General features: G+C 42.0%; 1 protein-coding gene across 9 annotated transcripts in view; it reads right to left on the reverse strand.

The window, feature by feature from the left end:
• Window positions 1-15,912, reverse strand: part of LOC140730654 (ras and Rab interactor 2-like) — a 175,909-nt gene that overhangs the window by 97,349 nt on the left and 62,648 nt on the right. Inside the window, exon 1 of one of the 9 annotated variants that reach the window (XM_073051396.1) lies at window positions 9,309-9,481. The exons of 7 other annotated variants lie outside the window; for them this stretch is intronic. The gene's annotated coding sequence lies outside the window, so the exon portion shown is untranslated. Of the gene's footprint in view, window positions 1-1,139; window positions 1,158-9,308; window positions 9,482-15,912 lie in introns of those variants that run through there. One more of the 9 variants, XM_073051397.1, reaches the window with a different exon arrangement.

The raw sequence follows: 15,912 nt of genomic DNA on the forward strand, positions 1-15,912 counted from the left end.
GCATGGAAAATATTACTAAAGTCAATTCATCTACAGGTGCTACATTAATTTAAGTAAGCTGGCATACACCAATAGAAACTTATTTGTCTTACCCAAACTTCCAATAATTTCTTTTGCAATAAATTTGTGGCATCAAAACAAGTCACTTGGCTCGTCAGTTTTTGCTGACACTTAAAAGCCTTCACCTAGATTACCTCATTGTATATCTTAACTCTTTCTCCCTACATGAACATTAGTTGAACTGTCTCTGCATAACATGAAATGAAAAACATGACGTTTCTACACAAGGGTTCAACTGGATATTAACTAACAAATCCCTAATGCAGCTGCCCACACTGACTCCTCTAAGCTACACCGGCTCCTCCTAACTACACTATGGGGAATAAAGTTTCCATTAAGATTTAAAGATCATCAGATAGAAAAGTAAATATATTCCAAAATATTGCAGTCAAAGCCATGATTTATTTTTCTAGTTTGTCACATGATCATAAATGATAAAACAATAAAAAAAATCAAACAGCAAGTTACTTTCCCCACATGATAAAAAGCTCCAGTTAAAATTGCTAGCATATTACCTCACTATCCTACAGCAGTTGAGGTATGCAAGATACTGTACTGTAAATGGAAGGATTACAAATACACCCTGCAGATCCTGCTCAATTAAGCTTCATTTGTGTACATTGTGCAAAATGTAAATTAGTTTCTCAGTACTTCCAGCATGTTCAGTTTTCCATCATTCTTGAGTGTTTTGTTTTTATATCAGCAATTTCTGACCAACTATAACAACAACTTCCATTTTAATGCAGAAAAGAGGAATTGCTTCCCTAGAGTACTATCAAAAGGTCAAAATAGAAATAATTCAGTGGTTCAATGCCTTAACTATAGATATTCATTTAACACACGACTGTGTCTCTCCCTATGATACCACATGCATAACACAAATTAAACATATCACACATTAGCTATTGACTGCAGAAACACAAGCTATTGCAAAGCCGTTTTATGTACACACAGAAGGAAAAGATGAAGTGTTTCTTGGACGACAAATAAACATTCGAGTCAGACTCCTCAGATTAGGTGGTTACATGAAACACCGATAGCAGATTAGCTACAAGAATCAGCTCCCAAAACACACTTACCTAAAGCAGCTCTAGATAATTTGAACAGAACTGTGGCAGAAGCAGCATTCTTTATGAAGCTCAGGCATTAACGGAAACAAAGCAATGTACCGCCCTGAATCCTGCAAGTTGCTCTCCAGATTCCCACAGCATGTCTCTCTACTGGGGGAGCCAACAGGAGGAAAATTACTTTCACAGAGATTGTATTATGAGGTCATTTAATGGAAAGTTGGGCCTACAATCAAACAACTTTGTTTTTTGCCAGTGGACTTGTGTCTGGGATCTACCCAAATGTTATTTATTTCTAGAACTGCTGGTTCATGGCTCACTCCAGAATGCTAGCAAGGTAGAAATAAGTTCTGCAATACCTTCACAGCTTTACTTTCTCTCACTAACTACCCTTATTAACCCATCACCAAACGGCTTCATCGTACAACTTATCAGCCTGGTGAGTATGTTCTTTATCCAATACATCCCTCCCCCATCCTCAATGTAACTACGTTTGATTTCTTATGTTTCCACTTCTGTTGCTGGATCTTTGACCGAAAGCATTAACTCTGCTTCTTCACTCTCACTCACCCACAGATGCTGCCTGACTGGTTGAATGTTTTTGTTTCAGATTTCCAGTTTTTGTGATTATAGCTTCTTCCAGATGTACATATACATTTAATCTTTACATTATATTTGTGCCTATAACATTTTTTGCAGTAGTTACCACAGAGTCGTACATATCACTACATTTGCAGTATTATACTTGTTCTTTAACAAAGGCAACAGTGAAGTTCTTTTTTGATGATGACACAGAGATAGCCAATACAGCATATGCAATTAATATGGTGGTTTATATAGAATTCCCCAAAGAGGTTTTTTAAAAGCTATGTAGTCCTGGAGGAGGAGCTTGGCCTGAAACTTCGACTATTCACTTCCACAGATGCTGCCTGATCTGCTGAGCTCCTCCAGCATTTTGTGTGCGTTGCTTTGGATTTCCAGCATCTGCAGACTTTGTTGTGTTTATAATGGGACTGTGATCAAAACTGAAACCCAGAGAATTAACGGGCCGTAGTCTAAGGAATGAAAATTGGCTTAGTGACCTGAAACAGGAGTACTAAAAGAATTATTTCTTTTAGATTGGAAGGAAGTGTACAGCAAGCTCTCCTGGTACCAGTACTGTGCCTGCTATCTTTCCTCATGTATTGATCACACGGATTTGGACACAAGGGTAAAGTCCAAATGTGCAGATGACAAAATGAGGCACAGGGAATTGTGAAGCCTGTACTATTGAAATCAAGGAAATAGAGAGAGACGGCTAGAATGACTGGATAGCTGGCAAATGATATGCAAAATGAAGTGTTATATTTGGAAAGAAGAAAGGGAAGTGATGGAATCTGAGGGCACAATTTGAGAAGGAGTACAAGAACAGAAAAGTCTGGGAACATTTGTTTCAAGTGGTGAGGCAGGTGGAGGAAGTGACTGGAAGAGCAGATGAACATTAGACTTTACAGAGTGTGCAGACAGAAGTCAAAATGAAATCAATTCCACAACTGTAATACTGTGGTTCCATTCTAGGTATCACTCTTTAGGAAGGATGCAATGGATTGAGCAAGGGTGTAGAAAAGATTTTCTAAAATTCTCCCTGGGAGGAGGCAATTTAATTACGTGGAGAAATGGAAAAAAAACATGGTAGTTGTCTTTTTTCCCCTCCAGAAAATGAGGCTTTAAGAGGGTCAGACGTAATTATTTAAAATTTATGAAGGACAGACTGTTGCTGGATGTAGAACATTTTGACTGTTGTAGGACATAAAGCATAGAAAACATACAGCACAATACAGGCCCTTCGGCCCACAAATCTGTGCCGAACATGTCCCTACCTTAGAACAGATAGAAAGAAACTATTCTCGATGGCAGAAGGACCAAGAGTAAGACAGAATGGCAGTGACAGATAAGAGAGCCAAAAATGACAATAGGAATAACCGAGATTTTTATCCAGTGGCTTTGGGGTATGGAAAGAACAGTAGTGCGAGGGGTGGGACAGATACGTTGGTAGCATTTCAAAAGGAGATGAATCAGAAAGAACATTCAGCAACCTGGGGCCGGGCTGTGGACTGCAACTAGCTAGACTGCTTTTGCACAGAGCAAGTATGAACTTGTTGGACTGAATATCTGAAGTTCTGTGACTTGTTTAAGGACTGGTACAAGAGCACTACTGGTACGGAATGTTGAAAAGTAAAGAATGATGGATTTTGGGTGTCCCTCACAATATTAGTGACGCTGATTTGAGAAGAAAGAACGCAAGCTGAGATGTTAAATGCAAAGGAAGTGCTCTCTCTGATTTTTGTGACTTGTGAAACAGTTCTGAACAACTCATACCCACTGCGGTAAATAAGATGAAATATAAACAATAACTGAGAGGAGTTCACACCTTTCAGATGGAATATATGTCACTAACAAGGCAGATTGTTAAATATATACACCTTAAATGCCTTAAAGCAGTATGGATACATTTAGAATCTGCCTCACTGAATTAGAAACAATTTATTTTCCTATTTTCATTTGAGAATGAAATTTTGAAAATCTTTCATACAACTTCTCCTCCCCCCCCCCCCCCACCCCACCAACAATCCTACCTCCCAAAGAAATTGGCTTCACCAGAAGAGCAAGTTTGAATACATCCCTGGACATCTCAATGTGCAGCAGCAAATCCTATACCCAATTTTCTGGCACTATTTTTGTTTGCCGCAGTATTATCTTCTCTATTGTAAACCACCCACATCATAGCATGATGCTACCTCCACCGTGCTTTACAGTAGGGTGACGTTATCTGGCTGGTGCACAGTATTAGATCTAAAAAAGAACATATCCTTGCCCGTCGACTTTGCAAAGTCTCACTTAGAAGATACTGTAAAGATGTGGAATAAGGTCTTGTGGCCAGATGATACTAAAGTGGAACTTTTTGGCCTGAACACTAAGTGTGGTGTAAATCTAATACTGTGCAGCAGCCAGGTAACACCATCCCTACTGTAAAGTACTGTAGTGATAGCATCATACCATTGGGATGCTTTTCATGCAGGGACTGGAAATCTGGTCAGGATTGATGAGAAGATGAATGCTACTAAACACAGAGAGATCCTGGATAAAAACCTGCTTGCGTCTGCCAGAAAGCTTAAACTGGGGAGGAAGTTCCTCTTTCAGCAGGGCAATGACCTAAAGCACAGTGCGAGAGCAACCATGGAGTGGCTTCAAATGAAGAAAACTGATGTCCCTGAGTGGCCCAGTCGGAGTCCTGACTTTAACCCGATTGAACATCTCTGGCAGGACCACAAAACTGCTGTTAACAGCCGTTCCCCAACTAACCTGGCACAGCTTGAGCAATTTTGCAAGAAGAATAGGCAAATCTTGCTCCATCACATTGTGCAAAGCCAACAGAGACTTATCCAAAGTGACCCCTGACTGTAATAGTTACAAGAGGTGGTTCAACTAAGTACTGAGCAAAGGGGAATGAAAGCCTTTGAACTGCTGACATTTCAGTTTTTGAATTTTTAATTTTTTTATGCTTTACAATTTTCCCTGTTTTTGGACTCTACTGTGAAAAAAAAAGAGAGTATGTAATTCACAAATAAAAATTCTCAGTTAAATTAAATTCCTGGTTCTAATACTCATTTATGTGAACAAAGGGCTGGGGGCTGAATACTTTTACAAGGTGCTGTATATCTGAACAATACACTTAAAACATGTTCAGACAGACATTGTGCGCTGAAGAGCTTGTTCCCCTGTTGCATTTGTTCTACCTACATTAAACTCTTTGTTCTATGTTCAAAGTATATCGCTCCTATTCACTGATTTCTGTGCCTTGGCTGCTTTAACCACTGAGTCACCTTCAGGCAGCTGATGATGTCTGCCACATCTCACAGTTCAGTGCTCGCCTCTGCATTAACGATGCCGCCCAAACTCAAGGATAGGAGCTATTTTTCTTTCAGCCTATGACAGACGTCTTCAAACTGTATACTTTTGTAGAGTTCACTCATGCCCTGCGAGGCCTCTGCTGCTAGCAGTACCTGACTGTCACTCTAGAAGGTCATTGCATTTCTCCAGAACAAAGGAAATGCCTCCTGTGGCTGCTGCTCTTAATCTGCCTGCCCAGGTTCCCCTCCAGCACGTTTCTCTTGTATCCTGGTCACATAGGAAAAATGGATCACAAGAACACATGGAAGTAGAAGTAGGCCAGTTGGCCCCTGAAGCGCGTCCTGCCATTCAATGTGACCAGGGCACATCCACGCTGGCCTGAACTTCTCTTCCGTGTCATTTCCCCACAATGATCAACTATGGTAAGAGTGGGCTCCCTCAACTCTGCCCCTCTAATCCTCAATACAGGTGCCCCTCAAGGCTGTGTACTAAACCCCCTCCTTTACTCTCTGTATACCCATGACTGCACAGTTCCAATCTGCTAATTAAATTTGCTGACGACACTACATTTTTTTGGTCTAATCTCAAACAATAATGTGGCAGCCTACAGAGAGCAAGTCATCACCCTGACACAGTGGGGCCAAGAAAACAACCTCTCCCTCAATGTCACAAAAACAAAGGAGCTGGTTGTGGATTACAGGAGGAATGGAGACAGGCTAACCCCTATAGACATCAATGGATCAGTGGTTAAGAGGGTGGACAGCTTTAAAGTTCCTCGGCATAAATATCATAAAAGCCAGGACCAACAGGCTCCAGGACAGCTTCTTCTACCAGGCCATCAGACTGTTTAACTCATGCTGACAACAACTGTATTTCTGTTATATTGACTGTCCTGTTGTACATACTATTTATTATAAATTACTATAAATTGCACATTGCACACTTAGACAGAGATGTAATGTAAAGATTTTTACTCCTCATGTATATGAAGGATGTAAGTAATAAAGTCAATTAAATTACTCCATCTTTTAACCAATTATCCACCTCCACCTTTAATACTTCCAGCGATTTAGCTTCCCTGGCTCAACAGGGTAGGTTAATTAGTCACTGTAAATTGCACCTAGCCTATAGGCAAGAGGAAGGATCTGGAGGGAGTTGGGGGCAGAGGAGGTGAAAGAAGTGCACAGGCAAGGGAAAGTTACTGGGGAAAGCTAACAGAATTGATGGGCCAAAAGGCCTCCTTCTATATCACACACAAATATGGCAAATATAAGGCCTTCTGATAGAAAATGTACATGTAAAGTAGAAAGACCCAGGTTTAGTCCGTCTGTGTTGGGGATTTATAATATGCAGTGACACAAACAACGCATTTATTTTAATTAATCCTGCATTGGGAAGAGGGCAGATTTCTAGTTCCTGAGCCGTGTCTGGCAAACTACAGGAAACGTGTGTTGAGTAGCAGGTGACAACAGAATAAAGTCGGGCTGCAGTACTCCACACTGGCAAGAACTACAGTCACTCGCTTTCACAGGTCCATGTGAATAACTGTAACTTTTGCAAGGTAGTGGGTGACAACCAGCATGAAAAGCAGACGTTTCAAACAGACTGGAGGAAGCATGCAACCACAGAAAGGAATGGATGCCTTTACGGTAAGTTTTAAACATTCTACACCCACATATTATAAACAAGCCTGATGAATAAATAAACATAATTGCCTCAAGTATGACTTGCTTTAAAACTAGTTTAATGATAATTCTTTGGAACTGGGTAACTTTCATATTTCAATCTTTCCTAGAAATGCAAACCAGAAAACATTTTTGACATCTTATAATTTATGAACCGTCATCCTAAACATAAGTTAAAATATTTAATTTTTCAAAGTTTCATTAAAGTCTCCTCTAGTGTATAAGGGCCTCCAAGAGGACCACAACCTTGCCATGATTTGGAAGCTTGTGTGCCTCAACGACCCGGAGAGAAAGCTTTATGCTTTGGCTCTTGGTAGGGTCACCCATGCCAAATAGGTAAGGGATAGGGGCCTGACTAAGAGTGGTCCACTGGTCCTCAAGGTTCATGGGTTCAGTTCAGGACTAACATCCCTGACTGGTCAAATAAAACTATTACATAAACAGCAATGAAGAACCCTTCTACATCTGTGTGCGATGGTACTCCTGAGTCTCCACCTGGGACTTGCATGGCCGACAGTAGTGAAAACAGAGAGGATGCTACTGGTACATTGCAGAACTCTGAACCACACCTGGGGCACAATAGAGAAGATGGCCAAGGACAAAAAGAGACGGAAGGCCTTCACTGATGCCCTATATGCTAGCAGCCGCAATGGGCAGTAAGTGTATAAGAGACACTTTCTTTAAGGAAATAAGGAAAAATAACTAATGAAGTTATCATGAAATATTGATGCTTCTGCTAAGAAACTAGGTTGAATGTGATATATACCTCAAGGGCAGTGAATTCTTCTTTAATAACTTTCTTCAGAAAATATAAGATTACTTTGATAATTGGGGGGAAATAATTGCTTGAAAATACAATTTTTTTAAAATCAAAACCCATCACATTATTCATACTGTATGTCAGCCTCCATTTTACTAGCAGCAAATAGAGGCTTCTTTCACTCTTGAAATAATTTACTGCACAACTTATCCTCTGAAATCTGAGCACCATGTCTAGGTTTATGTCAAAATTACTTAAATGGATTGAATTAAAAACTCCATGCAGGACCCACCAGTCACTTCTAAACAATCTTCAAACCTTCCCAGCTCTTTTCCCTTTAACCCATATTTATTTTTCAGTTACAGTATCAGATCAATTGAATAAGTATTTCCTAGCAGTTACAAACCAATTAGCTTGAATTATTTATTTGTACAACAGAGACAGTGTACATTTTCTTCAGTATCTTGCCTCATAATCCATTTCCGCAGAGTCCAAGAACAAATTGCCAACACTAATTTACTTCTACATTAACTGAATAAACCAAAATTTTGTCCTCACTTCCTCATTTGCCGCTGACCCGAAACTGGGGAGTAGTGTGAGCCCTGAAGAGAACGTAGAGGGCTCCAAAATGACGTGCTCAAGTTGAGTGAGTGGGCAAGTGCAGTCAAAATGTGGATTCACTTTGGTGACAAAACAGGAAGGTCCATTATCTGATTGAGGAGAGACCAGATGCAGCAAGGTTTGAATGTTTTTGTGCACCAGTAAGCAGATAGTTAGTACAACAGATAGCATATAGGGTTTCAGAGTCAGAGGAATTGCAAGTACAGGAGAACCAGGCTGCAGTTATGAAGGGCAAGTGGTTCTACTTTGTTGGGGGTTTTGGAGGGGATTCGGTATGTTACAGACTCTTGCAACTTTCTATAGATGTACCGGTGAGAGCTTTCTGATTGATTGCAGCACTTGTATGGAGGCCCCAATGGACAGAATCACCAGGAGGCCTCAGAGGTTTATAGACTCATTAGCTCCATCAAGGACACAAACTTCCTAACATTGAGGACATCTTCATGAGGCAGTGCTTAAGGAAACAGCATCAATCACTAAGAATCCTCACTATCTGGAAGATACCTTCTTCTTGTTGTTACCACTGGGGAACAGATACAGGAGCCTCAAGACCCACACTCAATGATTCAGGGACTGTTCCCCCCACCCCACCTCCCCTGTCATTAGATTTCTGAAAGGTCCATGAACTCATGAGCATTACTTTGTTATTCTTTTTTTTTTAAAGCACACTCTTTTATTTTGTAATTTATAGTAATTTTATGTCTTTGCACTATACTGCTCCTGGAAAACAAACTTCACTTTAATTGTTAAGCCAGTGATAATAAACACGATTCTGATAGACTATGGCTTAAAAATGAAGGATGCTTTTTCATTCTTGTAATGAGGGAGTGCTGCAAAGATTTATCATACTGATTCCCGGAAAGGCAAGACCAATATATGAAGAGTGACTGGGATGATTGAAGTTGTAAATGCTGGAGTTTAAAAGGAAGAGTGGGGTCCTCATTGAAACTTTAAGCCCTGACTAGACAGACAAACTGCAAGAAAGCTATTCCTCATGGTGGGTACAGCCAAGGATACTACCTAGATTATTTAGGGCTGAGATGAAGATAAATTTCTTCACCCAGAGAATGGTGAACCCATGGAATTCTCTGCCACGGTGGTCAATTGAAGACAAGTCATTTAATATATTCAGAATGGCATTAGATATTGAGCTGAAGAGGAGACAGTAAAGCTGTCTTAATGTATGAGAGTCTGACTTCCTTACCAAAGAAAAGATGCACTTACCATAAGGGCAGTACAGTGAAGATTCACTAGACTTGTTCTAGGGACAGCAGATTTGCCATACGAAGGATGAGTAGACTATGTTCCCTGAAGAAAGAGAGGAAACTTCATTGAAGCTCTCAACATTGCAGGGCTTGACTGGTTAGATGTTTCTCTTGCTGAAGACGCCAAAGACAGCAGGATCAGAATAATGGGTGGGCCACCTGTAACTTAGATAAGGAGAAAGGTCTTCACTTGGAGGGTGTTAATTCTTTGGAATTCTGATGTAGTTTCAACCCATAATTCCTCTTCTTCCACTGAATATGTTCACCTGTAGGTTTCTCCAGTGGTTTGGTATCTGGATATTAAGGGAATCAAGGGTGAGGAGGTAGTGCAGGAAGTGGCACTGAAGTAGAAAAACAGGCTCAAGGGCCAAGAGGCCCCCTTCCTGTTTCTATTTCTTATTTTTTTGTGGTTTTTTTTTTAAAACTTAGAAATGCAGCACACCCTTTCATCCCAACAGGCTTGCACTGCCCATTTACAGTCATGTGACCAATTAACCCAACCCAGTCATCTTTGGATTGTGGGAGGAAACTGGAGCACCCACATAGTCATGGAAAGAACATCCAAACTCAGCAGAATTGAACCAGCTCACTGGCAGTGTGATAGCAATTCACTAACCATCAGGCTTCTGTACTGTGCTACTTTTATGTGTATCATTGGAGTTTATTTTCAGTTCCTATTAATTTCAAAACCTCCTATAAATTACAAGTGAGGGCAACAAAAATTAAAGCTGGAAACACTCAGGTGCATCTATTCCTTTTCCTCCAGGGAAAGCTTGTCAAACATGTACACTCCCAGACTATTCTCAGGGGCTCCCGGCTCTTCAGGTTGGTGATGAGTTTGCCAAGCTCCCTGACCATCTTCACTCGCTCATCCAAACAGTGGTACTCCAGGAGGTCACAAAGATGAAGGTCACTGTGCTGAGCGAGGAGTTTGGACAGATCCCGTAGACTCTGTTCAACATCCTTCTCCATCTCTATTGCCTCCAGACTATTGCTCTGGCTTCTTGATGTCTTCCAGCATAATCCTGCACACCACCCCCTCCCCCCTCCCCACAGCATGCTTCAGCTCCTCATGAGGCTGCTGCCTGAAGAACTTGGGAAAGTAATGTAGACTAACATCCTGATCAAAGAAAAAGGATGTGGAAAGATAAACAGAGGAGGAATAGAGGTCCATGTTAATCTGCCTGTTGGCAGTATTCCCACAGTTCTAGTGGCAATTCTGACACACTTGTGAAACATCCTCTTCGGTGAACAACTGCAATTCTCATTTACCCAAGAAAGACCCTGAGGAACTACTGTAAATATGTGGTTACCAAAAATTCTTTGAACAATGCCAAAGCACTTCATTCTGCTAAATCACAACAGAGGCTGTATTTCATTAGAAGTTTGAGAAGACTCGGAATGTCACCGAAGACCCTCGCAAGTTGCTACAGATGCACCATGAAGAGCATTTTGACTGGGGTTGCATCACCACCTGGTATGAAGGGGCCACTGCACAGGATCAGAAAAAGATGCAGAAAGTTGCAAATTCAGACAGCTTTATCATGGTCATTAGCCCCCCCCCCCCCCCACCCCACCAGCGAGGACATGTTCAAAAGGTTATGCCTCAAAAAGGCAGCATCGAAAATTAAGGGCCCCCATCACTCAGGACATGACATTTTCTCATTGCTTATATCAAGGTGGCGATACAGGAGTCTGAAGACACACACTCAACATTTTAGAAACAGCTTCTTCCCCTTCGCCATCAGATTTCTAAATGGACAATGAACACTACACGACGTTTTCTCTTTGCTCTCTTTGGATTAATTTAATTTTTATAGAAATAAATTTATTGCAATTTATGTTTTTATTACGCATTGCACACTACTACTTCGCAAAATAACAAATTTCACAACATATAGAAACACAGAAAACCTACAGCACAATACAGACCCTTCAGTCCACAAAGTTGTGCCAAACATGTCCCAACCTTAGACATTACTAGGCTTACCCATAGCCCTCTATTTTTCTAAGCTCCATGTACCTATCCAAAAGTCTCTTAAAAAACCCTATCGTATCCGCCTCCACCACCGCTGCCGGCACTCACCACTCTCTGCATAAAAAAACTTACCCCTGACATCTCCTCCGAACCTACTCCCAGCACCTTAAACCTGAGTCCTCTTGTGGCAACCATTTCAGCCCTGGGAAAAAGCCTCTGACTACCTACAGCATCAATGCCTCTCATCATCTTATACACCTCTATCAGGTCACCTCTCATCCTCCGTCGCTCCAAGGAGAAAAGGCTGAGTTCACTCAACCTGTTCTCATAAGGCATGCTCCCCAATCCAGGCAACGTCCTTGTAAATCTCCTCTGCACCCTTTCTATGGTTTCCACATCCTTCCTGTAGTGAGGCGACCAGAACTGAGCACAGTACTCCAAGTGGGGTCTGACCAGGGTCCTATATAGCTGCAACATTACCTCTTGACTCCTAAATTCAATTCCATGATTGATGAAGGCCAATACACCATATGCCTTCTTAACCACAGAGTCAACCTGCGCAGCTGCTTTGAGCGTCCTATGGACTTGGACCCCAAAATCCCTCTGATCCTCCAACTGCCAAGAGTCTTACAATTAATACTATATTCTGCCATCATATTTGACCTACCAAAATGAACCACTTCACACTTATCTGAGTTGAACTCCATCTGCCACTTCTCAGCCCAGTTCTGCACCCTATCAATGTTCCGTTGTAACCTCTGACAGCCCTCCACACTATCCACAACACCTCCAACCTTTGTGTCATCAGCAAACTTGCTAACCCATCCCTCCACTTCCTCATCCAGGTCATTTATAAAAATCGCAAAGAGTAAGGGTCCCAGAACAGATCCCTGAGGCACACCACTGGTCACCGACCTACATGCAGAATATGATCCATTTTCAACCACTCTTTGCCTTCTGTGAGCAAGCCAGTTCTGGATTCACAAAGCAATGTCCCCTTGGATCCCATGCCTCCTTACTTTCTCAATAAGCTTTGCATGGGGTACCTTGTCAAATGCCTTGCTGAAATCCATATACACTACATCTGCTGCTCTTCCTTCATCAATGTGTTTAGTCACATCCTCAAAAAATTCAATCAGGCTTGTAAGGCAGGACCTGCCCTTGACAAAGCCATGCTGACTATTCCTGATCTTATTATACCGCTCCAAATGTTCATAAATCCTGCCTCTCAGGATCTTTTCTATCAACTTATCAACCACTGAGGTAAGACTCACTGGTCTATAACTTCCTTGCCTATCTCTACTTCTTGAATTAAGGAACAACATCCTCAACCCTCCAATCCTCTGGAGCCTCTCCCGTCCCCATTGATGATGCAAAGATCCTCACCAGAGGCTCTGCAATCTCCTCCCTCGCCTCCCACAGTAGCCTGGGGTACATCTCATCCAGTCCCAGCGATTTATCCAACTTGATGCTTTCCAAAAACTCCAGCACATTCTCTTTCTTAATATCTACATGCTCAAGCTTTTCAGTCTGTTGCAAGTTATCACTACAATCACCAAGATCCTTTTCCATAGTGAATACTGAAGTATTCGTTAAGTACCTCTTCTATTTCCTCTGGTTCCATATACACTTTCCCACTGTCACACTTGATAGGTCCTATTCTTCCACACCTTATCCTCTTGCTCTTCACATACCGTACTTGGAGAATGCCTTGGGGTTTTCCTTAATCCTGCCCGCCAAGGCCTTCTCATGGCTCCTTCTGGCTCTCCTAATTTCCTTCTTAAACTCCTTCCTGTTAGCCTTATAATCTTCTAGATCTCTAACTTTACCTAGCTCTCTGAATCTTTTGTAAGCTTTTCTTTCTTCTTGACTAAATTTTTTACAGCCTTTGTACACCAGGGTTCCTGTACCCTACCATAACTTCCCTGTCTCATTGGAACCTACCTATGCAGAACTCCACACAAATATCCCCTGAACATTTGCCACATTTCTTCCGTACTTTTCCCTGAGAACATCTGTTTCCAATTTAAGCTTCCAATTTCCTGCCTGATAGCCTCATATTTCCCCTTGGTCCAATTAAATGCTTTTCTTAACTTGTCTGTTCTTATCTCCCTCCGATGCTGAGGAGATAGAATTATGATCACTATCTCTAAAATGCTCTCCCACTGAGAGACCTGACACCTGACCAGGTTCATTTCCTAATACAGACAGACAGACATACTTTATTGATCCCGAGGGAAATTGGGTTTTGTTACAGCCACACCAACCAAGAATGGTGAAGAAATATAGTAATGTAAAACCATAAATAATTAAATAATAAGTTAAACATGTCACATGGAAATAAGTCCAGGACCAGCCTATTGGCTCAGGGTGTCTGACACTCCGGGGGAGGAGTTGTAAAGTTTGATGGCCACAGGTTGGAATGACTTCCTATGACGCTCAGTGTTACATCTCGGTGGAATGAGTCTCTGGCTGAATGTACTCCTGCGCCTAACCAGTACATTATGGAGTGGATGGGAGTGATTGTCCAAGATGGCATGCAACTTGGACAGCATCCTCTTTTCAGACAACACCGTCAGAGAGTCCAGTTCCACCCCCACAACATCACTGGCCTTACGAATGAGTTTGTTGATTCTGTTGGTGTCTGCTACCCTCAGCCTGCTGCCCCAGCACACAACAGCAAACATGATAGCACTGGCCACCACAGCCTCATAGAATATCCTCAGCATCGTCCGGCAGATGTTAAAGGACCTCAGACTCCTCAGGAAATAGAGATGGCTTTGACCCTTCTTGTAGACAGCCTCAGTGTTCTTTGACCACATCGTGCAGCCTCTCCTCTTGTAGGCTTATCTACATATTGTGTCAAGAAACCTTCCTGAACACTCCTGACAAACTCCACCCCATCTAAACCCCTTGCTCTAGGGAGATGTCAATCAATATCTGGGAAATTAAAATCTCCCATCATGACAACTCTATTATTATTACACCTTTCCAGAATCTGTTTCCCTATCTGCTCCTCGATGTCCCTGTTACTATTGGGCGGCCTATAAAAAACACCCAGTAAAGTTATTGACACCTTCCTCTTCCTAACCTCCACCCACAGAGACTCCGTAGACAATCTCTCCATGGCGTCCACCTTTTCTGCAGCCGTGACACTATCTCTGATCAACAGTGCCACGCCCCCACCTCATTTGCCTCCCTCCCTGTCCTTTCTGAAACATCTAAAACCCGGCACTTTAAGTAACCAGTCCTGACCCTGAGCCATCCAAGTTTCTGTAATGGCCACCACATCACATCTCCAAGTACAATACTCCTTGTGTTAAAATAGACACGTCTCAAACTTTTGGTCTGAATGCGTCCCTTCTCTATCGCCTGCCTATCCTCCCTCTTGCACTGTCTGCCAACCTCCTCTTCCCCAGTCTCTTCTGTGCCACACATGCCAGTGATATTAAACCCGATTCTGGTTCTGAAGTAAATTTGCCTTTGAATGTTATCTGCGTTCAGTATTCCTTCTGGGCTTTTGTTCAAAGGAAGCATTGTTTGCTTACCGAAATCATGCTCTGAATTGTTTTCCCTTCAAGTACGGCCTTGCCATTGCTCCCTACTTCTTAAGCAAATCGGCTTTCCTGCTCTATATTAATATAGCCTTAGCTTTACTTTGCAAAGAAATGATAAACTGCACAATGAGAATCCCAATATGATCAGACTCATGAGAAGGCCAACAACCAGGGCTTGTACTTTCACGTACAACAGGCTGGAGGAACTCAGCAGGTCGGGCAGCATCCATGGAAATGAGTAGTCAACATTTCAGGCCGAGACCCTTCATCAGGACTGAAGGAGGGAGCAGGAGCCCTATAAAGAAGGTGGGGTGAGTGGGGGAAGGGGAAGGCTGGTCGGTGCTCGTTTCCACGGATGCTGCCTGACCTGCTGAATTCCTCCAGCATGTTGTACATGTTGATTTGGGCACAGCATCTGCAGTGTACTTTGTGTTACAGCTTGTTCTTTTCCTGTTTTAATAAACAAAAGGATATCACTAGCATACAATGGACACAACACAACAACATAGGAATGCTTCCAATCAATCATAGACCCAAGTTTTAAGGCAATGACATGGGATTTCTGGGGCTGCCTGTATGTTTCGTGCCTAGTAGGTTTGCAGTTTATCATGTTTTTGATGGGAAAAGTTTACCACCTATGGTGAGCTGGCCTTAACACACACATAAACACACACACCAGATGTTTAAAAGAGGCTCCTTCATTGCTATTGGAAAGAAAATCAAAAATGTTTGCTGGCTAACAAGATAAAAAAGGAAACTGCACAAAATAGGGGTTATGATACTTTGACCCTAGTTTCCCCTTTCTTTATGACTTAATGCAATTGCAACATTTTTCATCACTAAAATCACGATGGAGATTCCTGGAAGCTAATACGTGGAATCCAGTTCCTCTGTCGTTTTGTGTATTACTCCAGATTCCCAGCATTTAGTCTCCCTTGCATCTCCATTTCATGGAATCTCGAGCATTGAAATGGGCCATTATTCAGAACAGATCTATGCTGCATGAAAAAGACTAGCGAAGGCACACG

The sequence above is a fragment of the Hemitrygon akajei genome, chromosome 7 (genome assembly GCF_048418815.1).
Source record: "Hemitrygon akajei chromosome 7, sHemAka1.3, whole genome shotgun sequence".
NCBI classification, from domain to species: Eukaryota; Metazoa; Chordata; class Chondrichthyes; order Myliobatiformes; family Dasyatidae; genus Hemitrygon; species Hemitrygon akajei.